We start from the raw sequence: 15,763 nt of genomic DNA, 5'->3' as shown, positions 1-15,763 counted from the left end.
AAAGCCATATCTTTGGTTGTTCAGGCATGATGGGTGTTATGCAAACAGCTGGAGGGTCAAGGTTAGCCATCTCTGGTGTAGATCCTCCTGTGAATGACATATACACATGAATACAAAGGAAACTCCCACCTTTAATGGTTGTGCAAAGGGAAAAGGCACAACACTCGACAGCGCGTATGTAGAAAAAAGGATTGTAGCTAGAGATGAGCGAACCAGGTTCGGGTTAGAGTCCATCCGAACCCGAACGTTCGGTATTTGATTAGCTGGGGCTGTTGGAGTTGGATAAAGCTCTAAGGTTGTCTGGAAAACATGGATACAGCCAATGACTATATCCATAATTTCCACATAGCCTTAGGGCTTTATCCAAGTTCAGCAGCCACCGCTAATAAAATGCCCAAAGTTCGGGTTCGGATGGACTCTGACCCGAACCCGGTTCGCTCATCTCTAATTGTAGCCTCTCCTATGGTATCCTATAGGTAAATTTTAGCAAACTGGTAGGTGGTTTATAAGAAAAAAAAAAAAAACTTAAAAAGATGACACTTGGAAAAATCCAATATGGCAAAATGAAATGCGTTGTGTGTTTTTAGGGGAAGAAAAATGCTTTTTTATGAACCACTCACCAGGTAACTAAAATTACTCTTAGGGTCTGTCCACATGTACAGACTCGCAGTGTAAATCTCGCTGTGAGTCTGTCAGGTCCTGGCAGTTCCCTGTCACTACATACTCGCAGCGGTCTGAACGACCGCTGTGTGTATGTAATTCTGCCGGCCCCTTGACCCCTTCGGCCCCCATCCCACTGTGTCTGTATATACGTTACCTGTCCTCGTTGCACGGGGTCCCTCTGTCTTGCTCTCCCGCCCAGCCAATCAGTGGCTGCGGCAGGGCAACACACTGATTGGCTGGGCGGAAGAGCAGTACGCTGTGACCCAGTGCAACGAGGACAGGTAATGTATATACAGATACAGCGGGGTGGGAGCCGAAGGGGTTAAAGGGCCGGCAGAATTACATACACGCAGCGGTCGTTCAGACAGCTGCGAGTATGTAGTGACAGTGAACTGCCAGGACCTGACAGACTCGCAGCGAGATTTACGCTGCGAGTCTGTACGTGTGGACAGACCCTTAATGTGACCAATGCCCGATACCACCTATGTTGATTGGAGTGGAGGTTATACATCTATACGTGATGTATAACATGTTTTGTTTTTTTTCTTAAAGACATAGGTACCTCTTGTAATGGGTCTGTGCACATCCGTAATCCTGTCCAAAGCTGCTATGGATTGCACTGCAGATGTGTAAATTGGACCTGAGGCTCCTGTCACCATGCTCTGCTCCACAGTTTGGTGTGGAAATGCAGCAGGCTCCAGCAGATCAAATTAACGGGGTTATCCAGCGCTACATAAACATGCCCACTTTTCCCCCTCTCGTCTCCAGTTCAGGTGCGGTTTGCAATTAAGCTCCATTTACTTCAATGGAACCGAATTTGAAACCCCACCCAATCTGGAGACGAGAGGGGGAAAAGTGGCCATGTTTTTGTAGCGCTGTAACCCCTTTAATATTGTAATTAACAGATCTCACGGATGACTGATTCAGCAACCTAATCTGGTGTCAGCTGGGTCTTCACACCAAACTAGAGAGAAGCATAGTGGCAGGTACCCTTTACAAGGGGTACCTATCTCTGTGTGGATACCATAGGAGAGGCTGCATGGCTATATTCTACATATGCGCTGTGGAGTGTTGTGCCTCTTTGCACAACCATTGAAGGTGGGAGTTTCCTTTGTATTTACGTGTATATGTTATTCACAGGTGGATCTACTTCAGAAGCAGGGAACCTTGGCTCTCCAGCTGTTTCAAAACTACAACTTCCACCATGCCTAAAGCTTTGGCTGTCCAAGCATGATGGGAGTTGTAGTTTTGCAACAGCTGAAGAGCCAAGGTTCCCTACCCCTGATCTACCCCTTATGGAGCACTGTTGGAAGTTTTGATCAGTGGAGGTCTGGGTGCTGAGCCCCCCTGCTAATTGATAAAATGAAGGGGCAGCAGCAGCGATTGGCTCAGCACTCTCAGTACATTTCTTTCCCACACTGCTTGGTTCTACTCTAACAGTGGTGTGAGTGGAGTATGGACATTTGGGAAAGTCAATAGCATTTGTAGTCACCACCTCTGGTTATCTGTACACCACTTGTACCAAGTGGAAGCACTCTGCTGAGCATTCCTGTCCATTTGCTTTAGTGATTGCTGGGGCTCTTTAATAAAAGGGACAGTAAGGGTGCGTTTACACAGATTTAGCTGACAGATTTTTGAAGCCAAAGCCAGGAACAGACTATAAACAGAGAACAGGTCATCAAGGAAAAACTGGGATCTATTCTCTTTTCAAATCCATTCCTGGCTTTGGCTTCAAAAATCTGTCTGTATAAACGCACCATTACACTTTGATGTTGAGTTGGCATCTTGTGGACCCTTGTATAAATTCCTTTCTCCTGTAATCTCTTTAAATATATATTATCAAATTGGCACAATCACAATAGTGATCAGCCATAACCTTCAAACCACCAGCATTTGTCCTCTTGAGGCATGGACTCCATAGACCTCAAAAAGTACCCAGGGGTATCTGTCACCAGTTGCTACCACTAAGCAAAGTTGGTCAAATGAGATGTATAACACATAATAATGAAAGCTGTACAAATGGGCTGTTTTGGGGTAAGATAACTTAATACTGTACTGTTTATTAGGAAACCCCCTTTTAAACCCTGTAAATTGCAACATGGTGTCTCTGTGGGTTGATCTGTCCCAGCACATCCACATGATGTAGATCTATCAAAACAGGTTATCTTCTTTCCTTGCTCCATGATGCTTACCTGCCCCGTGTAGGCACCTTTGGTTGTAGGCCAGCTTACTCTGAGATATTCTGATCATAATTTGTCCCTTATCAATGTCTTACGGGGGGAGGGGGTCAGATTCTACTGTAAAGGCCCTATTACACGGGCCGACTGTGAGGAGCAAACAAGCCCTGTCAGCGCTCGTTCACTCATCGTTCCCCGCTTGCTGCCACCACTATTACACGCGGGGGGCTGCCCAGGTGATTGCTAGAATGTCCGGGCAGCCTATAGAGGATAGTCTGCTGCCGCCGCTCCTATTCCGTGAAGTGACGGCAGCAGATCGCTGCTATCACAGTCGTTTGTTTTTCAACATGGTTGAAAGACAAAAGATTGCAACGATCAGCTGACATGAACGATGTCATCTGATCGTTGCTTTCTTTTCCACAGGATGATTATCGGGCGATAATCGTTCCGTGGAATAGGGCCTTAAGTCTATGGAGCCCATTTCCTCCAGCGAAATGGGGAGAGAAGCACTTAGCTAACTGCTTCTCCCGCCTTGTTTTAGTTATTGGTAAGGATCCAGATGCCCAGACCTTAAACGATTAAAACTTTTTAGGAGATTTGTCTATATGATAGCACATTAGTGTTTATGCATGTAAATGCAGAGGCATATGTTATGTCAGGGTACACCCAAAGCATGCCCTAACACAGAGTATGATACACATTCCTGGGACTGTGTCCACATTGTCAGGCTGACAGAGCAGAACAAAGGCCTTTGTTCACACCGCAAGAGACATTAATGATGGTGCATATCACACGGCCCAACCTGCACTGTAAGCAAGTGCCGATCTACTAGATCAGTGTCCGCTTACTGAGTCTAATACAAGGCTCAGTAATCGGGAGGCCATGGCTGCACAAACATTGCTAGTGCAATGTTTGTGCGGTCCTTTCTTAATTAACCTGTCCGCTGCATACCTCATATTACACGGAGAGATGTGCGGCCGACAGCGGATTATTTTTTGACATGCGTGAGTAGACATTTTCATAAATAAATTACTAATTATGCTGGAACTTTTCCCATAAAAATATATATCAACCTGTTCAGCTCCTGTCCTATAACATAAGGCCTGCAGATTAAGCGGCACTCTCGTTGTAACTTTCAGAGACTTAATCAGTCATGTCAAACTCTGGCCCGTGGTGCCACTATTTTTGGCCCGCCAGGCAATTCAGAGTTTTAATTACATCTGGCCCGCCATGGCTACTATATAAGAGACTATGGGGGAGGGCTGGCTACTAAATGAGATTATGGGGGAGGGCTGGCTACTATATGAGAGACTATGGGGAGGGCTGGCTACTATATAAGAGAGTATTGGGGAGGACTGGCTAGTATATGAGATTGTTGGGGAGGGCTGGCTACTATATAAGAGACTACTTGGGGAGGGCTGGCTACTATATAAGAGACTATGGGGGAGGACTGGCTACTATAAATGAGACTATTGAGGAGGACTGGCTACTGTATGAGACTATGGGGGAGGGCTGGCTACTATATCATACTATTGGGGAGGGCTGCCTAATATATGAGACTATGGGGAGGGCTGGCTACTATATCATACTATTGGGGAGGGCTGCCTAATATATGAGACTATTGGGGAGGGCTGGCTACTATATGAGGCTATGGGGGAGGGCTGGCTACTATATAAGAGACTACTGGGTAGGGCTGGCTACTATATGAGACTATTGGGGAGGGCTGGCTACTATATGAGGCTATGGCAGAGGGCTGGCTACTATATAAGAGACTATGGGGGAGGACTGGCTACTATAAATGAGACTATTGAGGAGGACTGGCTACTGTATGAGACTATGGGGGAGGGCTGGCTACTATATCATACTATTGGGGAGGGCTGGCTACTATATCATACTATTGGGGAGGACTGGCTACTATAAATGAAACTATTGAGGAGGGCTGGCTACTATATGATACTATTGGGGAGTGCTGGCTACTATATGAGACTATGGGGGAAGGCTGGCTACTATATGATACTATTGGGGAATGCTGGCTATTATATGAGACTATGGGGAGGGCTGGCTACTATATGAGGCTATGGGGGAGGGTTGGCTACTATATGAGGCTATGGGGAGGGTTGGCTACTATATGAGGCTATGGGGAGGGTTGGCTACTATATGAGGCTATGGGGAGGGTTGGCTACTATATACGAGACTACTGGGGAGGGCTGGCTACTATAAATGAGACTATTGAGGAGGGCTGGCTACTATATGAGACTATTGGGGAGGGCAGGCTACTATATGGGACACTTGGGGGCTGGCTACAATTTGGGCACTATTGGCAGCACTGGCTAATATGTGGGGTAATATTGGGGGAGCTTGGCTATTATATGGGTTGGGGTTTAATCATGTCATAGCAGTTTATCATGTCATTTATCATAGTGCAGGGGGCTGGGAGACGCACACCACTGACTGTACCAATAACAATGCACGCTGCTCTGAGAGTGCCCGGACCACCGCATTCGCACTTTAATAATAGACAAGGTTGGCCCGCGACTTTGTCCAATTTTTTCATTTTGGCCCACTGTGTATTTCAGTTTGACACCCCTGGACTAAATCATCAGTAGATGTGACATAAAGCAATTTTGCCATTTACATTCATTATTATTTTTTAGTTGTCATGCTTTAAGACAAACTTATACTTACTTGCATCCACAGCCAGTCTCCTGAAGGCAGCTTTATAGTCTTGTGATTGAAAAAAAGAGACCAAACACAGGAATTCTAGCCAGTACAAAGATTCAATGTGACTCTGTCTATCAGTCAAATTATTGCCTTTTCTATAAGCGTTCAGATACCAGGACTTCCAGCGTTTAATCTAAATTTTTCCAACCAGCACAAGAATAAAAAGCTGCCTTCAAGAGACCTGGATACAGGTAAGTATAGCTTTATTTTACAGCATACCTAAAAAAAAAATTGTGAATGTAAATTGCAAACATGCTTTATTTCAAGTCCCCTGTTAATTCAGAATTTGAAAGTTATAACAACAGCTTCTCTTTAGGGTACATTCACACTTACTGGATCCGCAGCGTATTTTCTGCTGCAGATCCGCAGCTGATTTAATTTAAATAACTGAACACAGCATCAAATCTGCACCATCAAATCTGCTGCAGATCTGCTGCGGATCCTGTAGGTGTGAACGCACCCTAAAGGTATGTCTGGAAACAGACTTTTCTCTGATCCTGATAGTGTTAGAGGGTGCCAATCTCAGCCATGACATACGATAAGCATTGAGCATCCTTCCTATAACAAAACATAAAAAAAGTAATCTGGGCCCATGGCTCAGTATTTTGTTCCCATATTTGGCTCCCTGTACAAGGGAGGAGCTATTCACTATTCACCTGCTATGTGTTTTATTATGTATATGCATAGTATGGTCCTGTATGTCAGTTAAAATTCAACACATATATTTAGCGAAAAATTGCAAAAAAAAACCTATTCAGGCTAGGCAAGAATGCAGCGTTTGGAGTTTTTTGTTACCAAAGCCTAAAGTACATCTTAAAGAGAGGAAACATAAAGGAATGCCTCCTTCTACTTCCTTTTTATTACCCATCCTTAAAATAAACTGTGTACACGTTTTATGACATGTTTAGAAAGAATAAATTATTTTCCAGCACATCATTTATTTGCACGTTACTATTACTTTAATCATTTGGGTACGAAGCCCTTGCTGTATTGTGTTCACCCAGCCCCCCATTGCTCTGCTGTGAATGCAAACCACAGCAAGTTGTGGAGGAGGCTGCTAGAAGAGATAAGTTGTATCTCTAGCGGCTTCCATGTACAAGTGCTGACTGTCACTGTAATCCTTCCCCCTATTACACACCTCAGTCTTCTCTGTATATGGACCTGCCACTTCTCCTTCTTTACAAGATTGTTGCATGCTGACTTGGGTTCTTCTTCCTTTGCATATGTGGTGCTTGATAGGTATCAATATGTTGTGTCACTTCATAGATTAATGGAATTCAACAAGAACTGGAAGTTTCCCTATGAGGAAGTGAATATTTCAGGCCTTGTGTGAAAAGCAGGGATGTAGTAACTTACTATACCCCATGTGTTGCACCAGATATCTCTGTAGGTCAGGTTGTGCAATGGGTTTATCAGTCCAGCTTTTAGCCTAATTTCCTTGTGGATTTTTTTTTATAGCCTGGGCCTGAAAGCTCTTACCCTCTTGGATGTGTGTGTCATACGGTACTGACTATTTTATGTGTATATTCATTATAATGCTCTTACTGGTTATACATTTGCATTATGGTGAAAGTAATGGAGTGGATGTGAAATATGAAGTATCCAGGGTTAGGGGATGTTTTTTGGACGACTTCCTCTAAATTTACTGCTACATTTCACTAAGTTTCCAGATCTTTCTGTCAATTTGTTTAATCCGATTGTCTCTCTCTATGGTAAGACATCACTTGCGACACACAGCGGCCCCTCTTCAGACATTAACGTTTCGCTGTATGGTGCATGGGTGGAGTTACATCTAGTTCCTCTATCTGTGGTTAGTGACGTTGGCCATTGGGAAAGGTTAAAAGGGGAGGCTGGCCTGCTTTCCACCCTTTTACCCATCGGTCCCTGGTGAAGATATATGCTTAAGCTGCGCAGGATTAAGAAGAAGGAGAAACCCCATCCACCGAAGCAATGACCAACTACGGTAAGTACATGGGGCTGTTGAAAATACAGTGATCTCCCATTGAGTCACCACTATGTAGGTTTTATAGCTCAATTATAGTTATTTACTTATATTTCCTTTACACAAGTACTGACCTTACATAGCTAAATGTCATAGACCCTACCTACTAAAAATGACCAAAAGTGTTCATAGTGAAAGTGTAACGCTGCACTTTACAGCCTAGCCCTATATGATATTGTATCTTCTTAGGAACAGTTTGGTAATCATCTGTTCCTCTTGTCCTGTTACAGCTTCCTTAAAATAAGTACACCCCTACAGCTAAAGCGTTATGTAAGCTTGGGAGTTGTTCTTTTCACATGATCAGTATAATACACTTGCTGGATGACTTGGCACTTTAAAATTTGGTTTCAAGGAAAGGTTTACCGAGGTTTTCAGTATATTCATTGGTTACCATTAAGCTTTAAAATAGCACATTCCATATAGTGATATGTATTTTTTTATTTTTTTACAATGCATAAAATGCCCCTGATATGTTATGTAATAAGATATATATATATATATGTAATCGTTACATAACATATCATATCAGGGTCATTGGTAATATATATATTACCAATGACAATCAGTTATTTGACACTTCTCTGTAACCTAATATAATACTACAGCTAAAGAACAAAAAGAACACTTTAGCAGGGTTCTTAGAAAATAAATGAAAAAAAGTGTTGTGTGAACCAGCAAAAGCATTAACTCCAGCAAGTTAATGTTGCCCATAGACCTAAGTTTGACTAGATCCACTGATATTCTAATGTCCGGGGACACATTTGGAGGAAAAACTATATAAATATAGTTTATATATATATATATATATATATATATATATATATATATATATATATATATATATATATTAGTGCTAAAAGGGTCTATTGATTGCTTAAAGGTGCTCCATTAAAATAGTAGGAACATTCATGATAATTTGGAAATTGGGACGGAGAGCTGATTGTTGTAGGGTGCAAATACATGTCACCCATAAATGTCAAGCTAAACATCAGAGACTTGTTCACTTTTCTAATATGTAGGAAATAACATACCTCACAACTATAACTTTTATATATTTAGGCTATCTCCATATAGGTTTCTTAAGTATTTCTCAATAATATTTTTTCCAGCTTTGTATACTACATGTTGCATATATCTGAATGAGGCCTGACATAACCAAATGCTTTTAGAAATCACGAGAGCTCCCAGTGATCGGTAATACATAACCAGCATGAAGTAGAGTTACACAAGGAAATTACAATATTTTATTAATAAAGTGAGGCCCCATGACATTTGCAGACATCTTGCTTTACTCTCCTTTACAGCTAGTGAAAGACTGTGCAAATGCAATAAATCTTTCAGCGCTTCTTTAGTATAAAAAATTATTTTATTCTGTCGTTACATTTACGATGTAAAGAAATAGGACTTATATAATTGGTCATAGCAAATGAAATGACTAGTGACCTAATATATTTCGGATAGTCCCTCAAGCCTGCCCAGCAGGCTATACTTTTATGGTATGTATTAAATGGCCACCATTTCCTGTCATGCAGCGTTCTTGGTGAAGACACAGGCTTCATGAATACTGAGTCACAAAAAGCAGAAGTGAAACCCTGTTTGGCGGGAGGTGGGGATCTGCTGATAAACAGGCTTAGTTTCTCTTCACTAATGGGGTGCGACTAACTGACTGAGGACAGGATTAATCATGCATGTCACTGAAGGAACTTTTATTTCAGCTGCTCAGGAAGTTCACAACCGTTGAAGATGCCACCTGGATTATATAGATGTGGCGGCATAAACTAGAGGTACAGAACTGGCCTAGTTTCCAGACTTTACACCTGTTATACCAGGGGGGAGGCAGGGAAGCATACTGCAAACTGGCTGCACAACTCTAACTCATTGTATAGATTTCTAACGCTGCAATATGTTATTTCAGTCCGATAAGCCAAACCTATGATAGCTTCTAAATTACCTAAGTATAGAACATAAAACAAATGTAACCTAATTCCTATATTTTAATCTACCATAGCTAAAATATATCTGCCGCGCTGCATACTGTATGCTGTTATCTCTATACATGTTATGCTAACAAATGTTAGAGATTTTAAGGGGGGAAATTTATGGGTAGATACAAAAATGCTGGTCTATGAGAAAAACACTAAGCTAAACTCATCAGTAATAGAAATCTAATAGCAATATACTAACAGGAAGGTCAAACTTTTTCATGTTCTTACAGGAAAATTAAACATTGTTTTTTCTATATTTGTTCAATATTTTGTAATGCCTTTCTCTATAATATTATACTCAAAACCTATTTTCATTCCTAAGATTGATGACATAGTACCAGCAAAACCTACACTGAAAAGAGCCAACTCTAATATCCTTCCAGAAATTTTCTTTCCCCATACACTATTATCATTATAAACCGCTTATTATCAACATTTGGCCATTTTCTGTAAAAGTTTATGACAACCATACTTCCTCTAAGCTAATAATTTCTTCTTTTGTTAAACAAATGCCTCAGGGGGGGGGGGGGGGGTTGCTGTCCGCCAGTCAACTTTTTGCGCTTGTTGCAAAATATGACAAATCAGTAAGGACGAATCCAGACTGGCTAGTCTATATTTCCCCAAAGAATAGATGCCTTAGTAGTTTCATAACCTCATAGACATTAGGACATCTGGTGATTTCTTCCTTTTTGGTATAGGAGCAAGTGCCTTAAAGAACAAAAAAACAACATGATTCAATATCAGGTAATATTACACTTGCTGAATAAAAAGGAGGGCCAATATCAGAGTAGGTGAAATGGCTGAATTCAGCTTACTGAATTGTATAAGAAATTACATGTCCAGCCTTGTGTGGCACAATTCATGAGAACAATATTGACCGATATATACAAATATTTAGATACATAACTGATATATAATGTTATATTATTTTTATATTACATTGGGTATATATTTTAAAGGCTTCTTGGTAAGTTATATACTGTATATAACGTGAACTTTGAGCTTATATATTCTTTAAATCACAATCCTGCTTTCCTATTTTTTTTTTTGCAGACCATTAAACGTCACCTGACCATCTTTGGAGATAGTAACATCGCTTTGGTGAGTGTTCACGTAATATTGTAGGTGATCACAAAGACAGCCATCTTGGAAACACCATCAACAGGACATACAGTGCAGCCATCCATAAAGTAGAAAGCACTACTAGACAGGCCTTAACGCTGTAGTGTTTCCTACTTTATGGATGAGTGTACTGGGCGCTACAGGACATCGTCTACAAAAATGGAAGATACAGCATGGAAACCCCTTCTTACCGCACCCATGATTTTATTACTGCCTTAATTGATAATGTAATATTATTTGCCAATTACTATACTCAGCTGTTAAAATGTATTAAAGTGACGCGTTTAACATTATTATATAGAGATTTAAAAGAATGTATGATTTTTTTCAGTCGTATTGAAAAGTTTTTGTTTAAACAGCCATGTATAGTTTTATATAATTTGATAGAAAGGATTTTTATGAGACTTTGTTATAAAATACTAAAATCCAACATGAACATTGAGAAGACACAACTGGACTGGACAAGAAGTCGGAGATACAGTGCAGTTACCCATAAAGTAGAAAGCACTACTAGACAGGACTGAACGCTGTAGTGTTTCCTACTTTATGGATGAGTGTACTGGGCGCTACAGGACATCGTCTGGACGACAACCACCATCATTCATCTCAAGCACTTTTCACTCCGGCTAAGAATTAGAAGCAAAGTAATGAAATAAAATTGTATCTCTAGTTTGGATTATGCTGCTTTCCTCCTCAATAAATCCTGATACTTTATAAGAATATGTTATATTTACATCCATTTCCTTGTGTATTATTTTTTTATTATTTTTATTTGTGACTCTTCTTAATGACAGTAAATTACATAGTAATAAAATAAAACAAAGCTCCCTTTATAGCAAAACCATATATATCATGAAAGGTGATAACTTTTAAAAGGGCAGATTCACTTTAACTGCATAACCAAATACAATTGTGTTGATCATACAAGTAATGTTCATGACAAGACAATAAAAAATACTAAGGGGGAGATTTATCAAACATGGTGTAAAGTGAAACTGGCTCAGTTGCCCCTAGCAACCAATCAGATTCCACTTTTCATTCCTCACAGACTCTTTGGAGAATAAAAGGTGGAATCTGATTGGTTGCTAGGGGCAACTGAGCCAGTTTCACTTTACACCATGTTTGATAAATCTCCCCCTAAGTACCAATATAGGACATAAGAGCACAACCATCTGGTCACTTTTCAGGTTGTACTAGCTGGTGAGGGCACAATCATGTGTTAACATTGGGCATATTCATAGCACTTTATGTTAGCTTTATTCATGTAGGACTTACTTTTTGCCCATAAACTATACCGTCCTTGTGCAGTATCTGGTATTACAGTTCAGCCCCATTTACTTCAGTTACTTCAGTTAACGGTACTATTCCACCAACAGATCTGACGAAAGATTATCTGCCAAAGATTTGAAGCCAAACCCAGGAACAGACTATAAACAGAGATCAGGTCATAAAGGAAAGACTGGATTTCTCCTCTTTTCAAATCCACTCCTGGGTTTGGCTTCAAATCTTTGGCAGATAATCTGTCGTCAGATCTGTTGGTGTAATAGTACCCTTAGGGTGCGTTCACACCTACAGGATCTGCAGCTGATTTTCTGCAGCAGATTTCAGTTAAATAACTGAACACAGCATCTTGATGCTGTGTTCAGTTATTTAACTGAAATCTGCTGCAGAAAATCAGCTGCAGATCCTGTAGGTGTGAACGCACCATAAAAATAGAAGATCCTTTTTTTCTAAACCGAGACAACCACTTTAAGAGACATTCCAGCATGTTTCTCAACCATGCTGTCTCTGCAAATGGGGTTTTCAGGATCTAGTGTTTTTTATTCATTTTTATTATTAGCAGAAAGAGGATTCATGGTCCCTTTACTAGAGCACACAACACAGTGCTGCTTTCGTCCACATGGCTGTGTCTTGTATTGCAAGTTGGTCACAGCTCATCCCAATTCCCTTGAATGGGGTGGCCTTAGAGGGGTAATCTAGCATTAAAAATTGTTGGTCAGACTAGAAAGAATACATCACATCCTGTAGAGTATACAGCAGCTGATAGGTACTGGAAAACTGGAGATTCTTAAATCAGATCAGGTTTCTGACACCAGTTGATATGAATTTTTTTTTCACTGCAGTCCCCCTTTAAAGCGACTCTGTACCCACAATCTGACCCCTCCAAACCACTTGTACCTTCAGATAGCTGCTTTTAATCCAAGATCTATCCTGGGGTCCGTTCAGCAGGGGATGCAGTTATTGTCATAAAGATAACTTTTAATCCAGCAGTACTGTGTCTAACGGCCGGGGCTTACATTTGTATATGCATTAGGCTGGCACAACCTCTCTGTCCTTCCTCCCCACCCTCCTCATCATTAGGAATGATCCAGGCAGATTGCTACCTATTCCCCAGCTGAACGGACCCCAGGACAGATCTTGGATTAAAAGCAGCTATCTGAAGGTACAAGTGGTTTGGGGGGGGGACATATTGTGGGTACAGAGTCACTTTAAGGATCTAAATCTTCATTGTCTGGAGGAAAGAAGGAAAAGGGGTAACATGATCAAAACCTTTAAATAGGTTTAAGCACTAAATGGTTCAAGAGGGAAGTGTTTTTTACATAAAATAAAAAAATCTGAACACAAGAACAAGGGGTCATAATCTGAGGTTAGTTGGGGGAAGGGTCAGATATAACACATAAAATATTAATTTATTGAATGAGTAGTAGATGCTTGGAACAAACTTCCAGCAGATGCAGTTGGTAGATCTACAATAACTCAATCTAATCATGCCTGGGGTAAATATATATATCTATCCTTAGATAATAAGAAGGAAATAAGGAAACACTAAAAGGGCAGACCCAGTGGACCCAGTGGTCTTTTTCTGCCAACAATCTTCTATGTTTCTAAGTCTATGAAGCTGAGTTGTAACTACACACACATCCTGAGGACAGGTGTAAGTTTTTTTGTAAGAAAACAGCTGTTTTTCTGATTCGGGACATCCCCTTTAAGTGCAGGAGATGTTTTCTACGGGGATTTGCTACTGCTCTGGACAGTTCCTGTCACTGACAGAGATGAAAGCAAAGAGCACTGTGTCAGACTGAAAAGAAAACACAATTTCCTGCAGGACATACAGCAGCTGAGAAGTACTGGAAGATTGAAAATTTTTAAATAGACTTAAATTACAAATCTATATAAATTTCTGAAACCAGTTGATTTGAAAGAAAAGGATTTTCGCTGGACAACCCCTTTAATGTTGTGTATTGGGTCCATTGATACAGTGATAAAAGAGTAAAATAAAAAAAAAGTAATAAAAAAAGTGTTATAAAAGTATTAAAAAAAAACCCTTATAAACCCCCTCCCAATAAAAGTTTAAAAGACCCCCTAGCCCATTATAAAAATATAAATAAATAAACATATTACATATCGTAGCGTGCGGAATTGTCCGATCTATTTAAAAGATAACATTATTGTTCCCGCAGGTTGAACGGTGTAAACGGGAGAAAAAAGAAAACGCACCAGGATTGCTGATTTTATTAAATTATATATCACAAAAAAAATTTATAAAAAGCAATCAAAATTTTTTTCTTACACCAATATGATATTAATAAAAACTAGAGATCATGGCGCAAAAAATGACACCTAAATTAGCCCTGTAGGTGGAAAAAATAAAAGTGCTATGGCTCTTAGAAGGCGGGGAGGAACATTGCATTAACCTGACCCGGACTTTTGTGCATCAAAGGGCTCTGTCTTGAAGGGGTTAAAGGGGTTGTCCAGTGAAAATCTTTTTCTTTCAAATCAACTGATATTAGAAAGTTATATAGATTTGTAATTTACTTCTTGTCACGGCCGCGGCGGCGTCCCGTGCTCCGGGCCGCCGCCGCGACTCCTCTCTTCCCCATGCAGCAGCCGGTGTCCTTAGGCAGGGACCCGGCGCTGCTGTTACTTCGGCCCCGGGGGGCGCCTCACCTCTCCACGCTCCTGTCCGTCGCTGTGCCGGCCGTCGCGCGCGTCCCCGCCCCCTAGGGCGCGCGCGCCGGCTGTCTCAGATTTAAAGGGGCAGTGCGCTCCTAATTGGTCATGCACACAATCACTCCCTATAAATTCCAGCCCTGCCCCACTGCAGGTGTTGGAGCCTCTACTTGCTTCCCATAGCATTTGGCCCAGCTCCCTGTTGTTTCCTGATTCCTGTCCGCTACCTGGTCCCTAGTCCTTGTTCCTGTTCCCTGTCCGCTACCTAGTCCCCACTCCTTGTTCCTGGTTCCTGCTTCCCCTTTACACTTTAGTTCCTGTGTTCAGCCTGTCACGTGCGGTCTCACCTACAGACCCTTGCCAGTAACATCTCCTGCCACGCCTCGCCTGCCGTCACCAGCAACCAAGCCAGGGGTAGCGACCTGGGGGTCGCCTGCCGCAGCAAGTCCATCCCGCCTTGCGGCGGGCTCTGGTGAAAACCAGCGGCCCCTTAGACTCCGCTCCCTGGTGAGGTTAGTGCCATCGCTGGTGACGGTCCAGTGGATCCACTAGTCCAGGCGTAACACTTCTATTAAAAAATCTCAAGTCTTCCCTCACTTATTAGCTGCTGTATGTCCTGCAGGAAATTTTTTATTTTCAGTCTGACACAGTGCTCTCCGCTGACATCTCTGGGCGAGACAGGAACTCTGTCTCGGTTTTCTATAAATCCCTATAGAAACCCTCTCCTGCTCTGGACAGTTCCTGTCTCAGCCAGAGATGTCAGCAGAGAGCACTGTGTCAGACTGAAAATAAAACATTTCCTGCATGATGTACATCAGCTAATAAATATGGGAAGACTTGAAATTTCTAAAAAGAAGTAAATTACAAATCTATATAACTTTTTGACACCAGTTCATTTGAAAGAAAAAGATTTTCCCTGGACAACTCCTTTAAAGCTGCCAAAAAGAGCAATGCTTGGCATTCATTAGCAACCATAGACAATGAATGGAATGGTGGTGCACATGGCCTACTCACATTTTGTGTTCCTTCTATTGCAAGATTATGGTGTATTTATTGGGATTTGTGCCATTGTTTCAAGCAATACTGCATGGTATATGTTGTTTTATCCGTAGGGAGCCAACGGACAATGTATCCACAGTTGT

General features: G+C 41.3%; 1 long non-coding RNA gene across 1 annotated transcript; it reads left to right on the top strand.

Annotated features, from left to right (window-relative positions):
• The first annotated feature begins 7,441 nt into the window (after positions 1–7,441).
• LOC138767649 (uncharacterized) lies at positions 7,442–11,292 on the top strand. The gene is made up of 3 exons (XR_011358824.1): positions 7,442–7,524; positions 9,279–9,347; positions 10,602–11,292. It is a non-coding gene; the product is annotated as an uncharacterized lncRNA (long non-coding RNA).
• Positions 11,293–15,763: the final 4,471 nt, after the last annotated feature.

The sequence above is a fragment of the Dendropsophus ebraccatus genome, chromosome 11, assembly GCF_027789765.1.
Source record: "Dendropsophus ebraccatus isolate aDenEbr1 chromosome 11, aDenEbr1.pat, whole genome shotgun sequence".
In the NCBI taxonomy this organism is placed as follows: domain Eukaryota; kingdom Metazoa; phylum Chordata; class Amphibia; order Anura; family Hylidae; genus Dendropsophus; species Dendropsophus ebraccatus.
Note: the sequence above shows the minus strand (reverse complement) of the source record. Positions and strands in the feature narration are given on the sequence as shown.